Genomic DNA, 9,208 nt, shown 5'->3' on the forward strand with positions numbered 1-9,208 from the left:
ATAAATTCGCTCTAAGGCCCACTGCACATGGGACACTACAGTGGCTTCCCACCAGCATATATGATGTTGGTATAGCCCCAGGGCTGTTCGCACGATGAGATGCGAGAGGCCTCAGAGTGGTCACGGCCTGCAGAAGTGCTTCCGTTATCTTTCCCCACACTTACCTTCTCTCCTTGCGGAGCTCTGTAGTGAAGGGGAGGCATGGCCACACTGCCCTCCTACCCCCAGGAGTCGAAAGGCAGCGTGGGCATGCCTTCTTGTCTCTGCGGAGCTCTGAAGGGAGAGAAGGTATGTGTGGGGAAAGAAGTTGTCTAAAAGTGGCACCTCCAACCCGGTGCCGTTTGCATAGCACCGGCTGGGAAACATTGTTTCCCATTGCTTCCCCGCTGTTTTCTTTGGCGGGGGAGCCTGGCACTGCCTCAATGCAAAGGTGGAAGCCGTGTGAACAGTACCCCTGGAACGGTGTTTTTACCGTTCCAGGGGCACTGTTTTTGGCCCATGCCATACCACCCTGAACACGCCCGATGTCGTCTGATCTCAGAAGCTAAGCAGGGTCGGGCCTGGTTAGTACTTGGATGGGAGACCGCTTGGGAATACCAGGTACTGTAGGCCCATGAAAAGTGGGCCTAAGTGAGGTTAAGGATTATTGTGGACTTTAAAGGGAAACAGCAGGCCTCAAATATACTTCTTTTATTTTGTTTTTGTTTAGGACATTAGCTAAGTGGCTTTTCTTACCTGGCCACGAAAGAAGTTCATGTCACCCTAAAGACTAACATTTATTCAGCATGAAATTTTGTGAGTCAGAACTCACTTCTTCAGATACTACAAAGAGAAATGCCATCTACAATAAACAATATATATCCCTACATAAAAGAAAGGGTAGAATGTTTTCTACACACTACAGTAGGCTACAACATGTCCTCAAGTACATAACAATATAATTAATCATTCCGAAGGTTACAATGCCTCATTGGATCATTACACACAATGCTTTCACCCAAATTGAACTAATCAGCAAAATCTCTTTTAGCAATACAATCTCAACCATGCCAGAAGGGAAGCTCTAAACAGCCTAAAATCATGGAAACCAGCAAAGGAGGTCCATATGGCATCATAAACAACTTGAAAATAAATACAGGAGGCTAAGAAACAACTCTCCAGTGCTACAGTTGATGAATTGCAGTCCTCAGACCTCACACAGGAGGTCTCACCAGAAAGGTCACCAGAAAGGTCACACAGGAGGTCACACTAGAAAGGTTTAAACCAGACTAGGCAGGAGCTACCCACTCTTTTACAGATAATATGGACACACTTGACAGTTACTGTGATGTACACCAGAAGGGAGAATCAGCCACTCTGATGAGTTCAATTGAAAAGAAGGTCTCTGTATTTAGAACTGCCTGAAAATTACAAATACTCTTTAGAATGCATATATGTAGGGAAAACAGTAAAGTCTCATAATATTCAAAACAGTGTCACTTGTTCTGAAGCTGTAAAGTCCACCACCATTTCAGCATGTTTGAATTGGCTCCTTAACACTGACATACTGCACATTTGAAACTGAGCATAAATGAAGCATACAAACAAAATTATTCCAAATTACATAGAGCAGTAATGCATCTTTAGGTCACATAGTATAATCAAAATTGTACTCTTCTTTAAGCACAGTGTACTTTTGATATGTGTTTTGATAAGATAATTCATAACTAGTCTTCTGTATTTGGCAGACAGTAAAAGGTTTAATTTAGTGTGTGTGTGTATGTGTGAAGAATGCACAGGAAAGTAATACACCCATAGCTCCCTGATACAAAAGTGAAGATTGTAAAGGGGGCTGGGGGGGGGGGGGATTAAAACTAACAGTTCAGGAAGCTTTTTTTTCAAGAGATATTCCTGGTGATACGTTTTATGGCTAAACCTCACAGTCAGTTCTGAGACAAAGCAATTTTCAGAGTGTGGTTCGTACTAGAAAAGAAGATTACTCAGGGAAGTCTGAATTTTTTTTTAAAAAAACCAGAATAGGGGTTCCTAGGTTGCTAATGCTGAGAACCACTGATTTATACTCTTGGTTTCAGTGGGCTTCTTGCTTGGGTTACTTATTAAAGTCTACATTTCTTGATCTTTCCCTTATTATTATGAGCAGAGAGTCCTGGAACTGAACATGATCACTCATCAAATATTTTTCAGCTGATCTTCCCACATACTAAAAATCTTTGGTAAAGGCTTTTCACATTTTCTTAATAGCTCAGTGTTGCTGGAAAATGACTTGTTCTTTTACTTCAAGAAGCCTTGCCTATTGCTCTATACATAAGGAGTACAATGCCCCTCCCCCGCATCAAACCATAATGATTTGGTTTTTTTCCTCTGATAGTTCTGCTGTGGAAGAAATTAGCCTTTTTTGTAACTTCGAAATGACAATATTTTTTTTCTTGCAAGGTAGCCAGAGAAACTACCTACCAGGTGAACTTCTATTCATTAAAAGAAACTGCTGTAAAAAGTTAAAGCAATAGGCATGGCAACAAGCCCATCATGATAAAGTTTTGCCAATGCAGCAGATGGCCTAAAAATAAAATCTTTTTTCCCCATAGGTAGCATGGAAATGTATTTGACTATAATGGCGTCCCTGGATTTCTATTCTAAAGTGAAAGAAAGAAAGAAAATTTCTTGTTAAATCACTTGTCTCATCAGCCCAGGCTCTCTCTTATAAACAAATAATAAAGAACAGTGGCCAACAATGACAATCAAGTCTGTAGGGAAACTGATTTTCTTTAAAGTATATTTAGCTGGTGGGGAACAATTCCTAAATGTCAAATGAAAGTACTTCTGGGGAAGATAACTTAGCAAGTACAGCTCTTGCTTAGAACTACTAGAACAATGGAACAAACATCACTTTCCATTGCTACTTCAAACTATTCAGAACAGTTGCGAAAATTTTCTGTATGATCTACAACTAAACTTTTCTCACTTTTCTTCTTCTCAAGGTCTTTAATGTAATTTTGAAATTCATACAAGTTTCCATAATGCAGGAGGACTTCAACCCTGATTTGGGAAGAAGGGAACCTGAAGACATCCTGGTTCATTCTCATCACAAACAATGATGTATTTCTCACATCAGAATTCAGCATTACTTTCCACAAAAGTACATGTTTGGTTAGTAAAGACTAGATCCATTACTGGTAATATGTATTCTAAACATTTATACCCTTTTTCTCTCGACATAGACAGGACCTAAGCCAATTGATAACAATATATATAATATAAATAAAACTAGTAAATTAAAACACATAATTAAAACCAGAAAATTAAAACAGATAAAAGAGTTAGGCCAGGGCATATTGAAGCTGCCCATGAACTCTCTTAAATAATTATGCCTTACAGCATTTCTAGAATGACCCACAGCCTTGAGCTGTTCCATAGCTATAGGCAGCAACAGGAGAGGCACAGGTTTGCAACATCATGGACCACATCCTCAAGAATGAAGGAACTATTAGAAGACTTTATTATGAATAGCAAAATTGCCATGGGCCCATTCCGTACAGACGATGCAAAAAAGGGGAATCTTGGGGAGGAACTCTGCACAGCTTTTACCCAAGCTGTCCTCAGGAAGTCTTATTTCAGCCCAAGTCATCATATTTTGAAGATGCTAAAGGGTTAACTTTTTTCCTTTAAATTATCTGCAAATCGTCACCTGCCTGGCTGTGTAGAGCTCCAGAGGCATTTTATTTTTCCTGCCTTACCATTAAGCTCTCTGGTCAGTTTCACCCTCAGCTTGCGCCCAACATTTTGTGTGCTGCTGAAGGGATTCTCCTTGCCTCTATTTGCTGAAGGTTGCCCCAAAATGTTTTCTCTACATACTCTGATCCTGGGAGCCTTTTCAGCCCGAAGAGTACATAGTTGTACTTGGCTTGTCCTGCTGATTCCGGCAGTACATAATTTTACTTAAAAAAAAAACATTCTTGATGGGGTGTCTGTGAAGAAACACAGACATGCTATGAGAATCTTTGCTGCTAGGAGACTGGTTTACTACCCATTAAAAAGCATTGAGACCATGGAGGACTGAACTACTACCCATTGAGAAGTACTGGGTAGTACTCTGTGGTCTCAATGCTTTTCAATGGGAGGTAGACTAGTCCTCTGAGTGGCTAAGGTTTTCATAGTGTGTCTGTATTTCTTCAACATCAAGAATGTTTTTTTTAAAAAAATAGGAAAACCATATATTGCTGGAATTGGTAGGACAAGTTCAGTACAACTATGTACACTTTGGGCTGAAAGGGAGTCCAGGATTGGAGTCTGCAGAGCAAACGTCCTGGGACAACCTTTAGCAAATGGAGGCAGGCAGAATCCCTTCAGCAGCACACAAAATGTCAGGCACAAGCTGAGGAGGAAACTGACAGTTGGGAAAAAACAAACAAACCACTTTTCTCTTCTGACGTCTGTGCTATCCGGGCAAAAAATGAGAGGTGACTTTTTTAAAGAAGTCCCCAGGATGTCATATTTCTGCTATCTGGTTAAAAACAAAAAAGAAGTTGCCTCTTTTTAAAATGTCCCCCAGACGTCTTATTTATGCTGTGCTGAAACCACCATGTATTTGTATGAAGTGAGACAAAGGGGCTCAAAAGGGGCTTCAAAAGTAAGTAAGCATTAACACCTTGAATTAAATTCAGAAACAGCCAGTGAAGAAACTTCACTGGGCAGAATCTGATTCAAAAGGACCAGTATATTTTGGCCAACCTGAAGTTTCTAAATAATCATCAAGAACAGCCCCACCACAAAAGACATTTAAGAATTCTAGCCTAGAAATTACTATAGTGTTGATCAAATATCTAATGAAATGGTATCAACTTCTGAATTAAATGCAGCTAAGAAAACCACTTTTGCAACTGTATTTACAAGTTATTCTAACAAGGTACCTGGCCCAATACAACTCCTTCAATGGAAGTTGCAACCCATCAATAATAGTAAAGTACTAGCCCATTCTTACCAATCAGCATAACCTCAACTGTATCTGGATTGAGTTCAGTTTACTGTCTTTCAGCCACTTGACCAGCACATTCAGGCACTGGCTCAACTCTGAAATGGCAACTCCTGGCAATTCAGTTATGGTTCTATGTAAATGGTTCAGTTATGGTTCTATGTAACCTACCTAGTGAAGATACCCAATTCCAAAACTATGTATGATCTTGCTCACATGTCTCATATAGATATTGAGCAACATGGGGGACAGAACAATATCTTGCAAGAGCTCCTTGGCAGATCCCATGGATCTCATTTTGCATCTTCCATTCCCACTGTTTGAGCATGGCATGCTTTATGATGCCATCACAATTTGAAGATGCCTGATCTTGTTTATTTCTGGCAGACACAGTGTAGCCAACCTGACTGTCAGACCTGGCAGAACAGTGCCCTGAACAGAAAAGCCTGTGTGAATTCAGAAACGCCATACTGGGACTGGACAAGAATGTCTAAAGGACCCCCCAGACCTGGCACATACTCAGGAAACAGAATTTGAATATGAACAACAGCACACTTGGGCGAAACCAGTTACCTTTTGTCTATATTTCTTAATATTTTCTCTGACTCATTCTCCTTGTGAGCATCTATTTTGCAATATCCATTAAGGGTCGTTAGCTGTTTTGTCCAGCACCTGGCAAAACCCATCAAGATAAAGGGTCAGCTATAAGATCAATGGTCTGACACTCAAGACCATTACATCACCTTGGACAACAGGAAAATTTCTTTTTTCAAGGATTTCCTTTGCCCCAAGACATGTTTTTCCATATAAAACCACGCCCCAGACCTCAGTTAGGTGTTCAGTATTATCACACACCACCATGGTGCTCGATAATATTGTTTCATCAGCACTGATCATCCAGAGCCAAGTCATTAGGTCTCTGTCTCCTGGACATCCATTACAAGACTGGTAAATATAATATTTAACATCCCATCCCTCTTCTCTCTCTATGTCCAAAACCTATCCTTCACCTCTAAATTACATTCTAGGAAACTTTGTATGTGTATGTTTTTACCCCCAGTAATTGAGTGACTGCAAGTGAGATTTTATTTTATTCCATTTTCTTATTTTCCCAATAAAATCTCTCTGCTGCTTTCTTATAGTAAGCTGAAACCCATATACACAGGCAATATCTATCTATACATAAGCGAATTCCATCACTGACTCACTCGCCAATGGAACTCAGAAACCGCCAAACCCTCGCTATTCTGAAATTTGGCACGCCTTGGGTTCCCTCATGTGTGCCCGAAAAGGCGCTCAATAGGGCAAGGATTTCCAAAAAATATTGAAGTCAACTTCGAAAGTTATTAGGCTATTTTCTGAGCCTTTTCCTATTCATCTCTGCCCATCTGCCCGAACATTTCGTGGGTGACAGTTGAGCACTTCAGCCTTCCCAGAATACCAGACAATGGCCACAACAGCCAGCAGAGGGAGCTGTTCCATTAGATCCTGGACCATTTAGCTTCTCTCAACACAGTCCCTTGGGTATAGAGGATCTAAGTGAGGGTGAATGCTTACAGGAGGAAACTCAATTTTCAGATACAGACGATCCACTCACAGAGGACATAAAACAGACTCCCAGATTTTTAAAAGGGGAGGATTTATCTCTACTAATTACAAAAACTATAAATGTGTTAGATTTGCAGCATCCAGTGGACGCTGAGGATCCAACTGGACAACTGCAAAGAAAGCCTATAAAAGGCTGTCTCAGGGGTAATCAGAATTATTTCCTGGAGGAAGGGGTCCCTTCCAGGGTTCTCCCTCCTGCCTCCCGGGTAAGAAAATGGAACAACCCACTGAGAATACCCACTAATGGAACAGCTTCCCTGTTCCTTTGATGAGTCACTCACTCTAACAGTGATTGGTATTCTGCGTTTACATATACAGCTTCATGTCACAGGACTTTTCAGTGACGGCCACGTTGCTGCTGTAACTCCACTATCCAAATCGACAAGCTGTGGTACTGCCCACCAAACAACAGGCATGCTTGATCCACTGGTGCGATGCCTTACAGACACACAGCAACTTACAGATTGCATTACACACAGACAGCACCAGAAAGCTGAAGCAAACCATGCAAAACCCACCCCGCCACACCACAGGCACGCTGTGAGGAAACATGCTGCATGTCATCCCTCAGTTCACAAACACACTGCAAAGAAGTATGCTGCCTGTCACCCTGACATTCATATAGACACAGCTCTCACCAACACATAGCGAACCACGGGTGCCCTGCTATCCAACACGACACTCCTCCACGCATTGCAGCAACTCTGTTTCCTTCTTCTGCAACTGATACAGGGTGATCTCAACAAATCACCATACAGACACTGTGATCACCAACTTACGCCAAGGCGTAATCACAGGGGCCCTGTCTAACACCAAGCACTCCTCAGCACACAGGAACCTGTCTCCTTCTGCTGAAAGCGGCTAAAGGGGAGAACATGCCCCTATACATACGCACATCAACTTACCCATTGCATTACACACAGACAGTGCCAGGAAGCTGCTGCAACATATGCAAAACCCACCCCGTCACTCCACAGGTAGGCTGTGAGGAAATATTCTGCATGTCACCCCTCAGTTCACAACCACCCTGTACAGAAGTATGATGACTGCCACCCCGAAGTTCAGAGACGCCGTGCTCACCAACACGTACCGAACCACGGGTGCCCTACTATCCAACACCACACTCCTCAATGCATAGCAACCCGTTCCTTCTGCTGCACCCGCTACAGGGTGACTCAACAACTTCCTACAGATGCTGTAATCACAGGATAGGAAGCCTCATAGCGGGACCCCAGCACCATGACTGCACCATGGCTCACACATGAGGTTTTGAGGCCCTAAATAGGACGCTCCAAGATATTACTGACCACAACCTTCTTACGGGTGGAGTTCTTTGCATTTCTTACAGCTGGAGTATTTGCATTTCTGCATTCTGCTTTTCCCACTTCCCGTAGCGAAGCGCGGGTACCCTGCTAGTATATATATATAAATCAAGTTACACAACATTCCTTAAGCCACGCTAAGCGACCTTTTGCTCTACAGCTAATTTCCTCAGCCAAAGAGGGTCATTGCGTTCCTCTGTTTTGTATAACAATGGTAAAACAATACTGTAAGGACTGATTTAAGGGAGGTCTATGTATACGTAGCATACATCTTGAAGTTATATAGAATTACAGCAATTATTCATCTGGAGAACCAAAACAAAATTGGTTTCATACTTTCTCTTTTAAAAAGAAAATATATATTTCTCCTATGACAGAACTGAGTGGGGAATCTCCATACTTGCTTTAGTGGCTACTAGCAAGTAAATTTTTTCTGGTATTATTATCTCACAAACAGAGATACATTATTTTTGTTATGGGGTAAGGAATGGACGATATACAATATCATTGAGCAACACTGCTATGTGTTCTTCAGCCTTCCTTGATGACTATGAGTGAAAGAAGCATTAGCTAGATTTCGATGCCACCATAAGCTTCATTTGAATATCTATAGCATCTTCTACCCTTGAATCTCAAGAGATTTGGAACAGCATTCACAGCAGAAAAGAAAAGTTAGGCATATGCAGGCTATCACTTCCAAATAAGATTTTGTGATGAGATCAAAAACTAGGCTGGAAGTTTTCCTTGGAAACTGTTTTGCGCTTGAAATACAGGAAATAAATTGTATTCCCCCCTTCAGCGTCCATTATGAGCAAAGTCAGTAATGCATACAAAACCATTTAAAAAACTTGTTACAAAGACTCACTTCAGAGTCTCAAAAAGAAAATGCTTATACATAATAAAATGTCTTTCATTGCAATCTGCTTTCCCCCCTTATGAGGTATTTTAGAATAACTTTTAGAATAACTGATTTATAAAACATAGCTTTTAAAGTACACCGTAATTACATAAACTGATAATACTTTGAATAAATTTATAGCAATCAAGTTAACTACAGTAAGAGTGCTTTTATTACGTATTCTAGATTGTTACATATTTAATGGCTCATTGAACAAAGAAACAATCATTGTTTCATTTTTATTTCTTAATACAAACAGTAACTTAAAGCAATAAAAGGGGGGAAGTGCCAAAGTGATGGCATATCATCTATATACGGTTAAGGGACAGAGAATATGCACCCCTTCAAAATCTGATATTTCTCATACTGCCTGCTGGAATGATAAAAACGTTAATAGCAAGTATTAAGAAA

At 40.9% G+C, this 9,208-nt stretch overlaps 1 pseudogene; it reads left to right on the forward strand.

The window, feature by feature from the left end:
• Nucleotides 1-494: 494 nt before the first annotated feature.
• Nucleotides 495-612, forward strand: LOC125432239 (annotated as a pseudogene).
• Nucleotides 613-9,208: the final 8,596 nt, after the last annotated feature.

The sequence above is a fragment of the Sphaerodactylus townsendi genome, linkage group LG04 (genome assembly GCF_021028975.2).
Source record: "Sphaerodactylus townsendi isolate TG3544 linkage group LG04, MPM_Stown_v2.3, whole genome shotgun sequence".
NCBI lineage: Eukaryota > Metazoa > Chordata > Lepidosauria > Squamata > Sphaerodactylidae > Sphaerodactylus > Sphaerodactylus townsendi.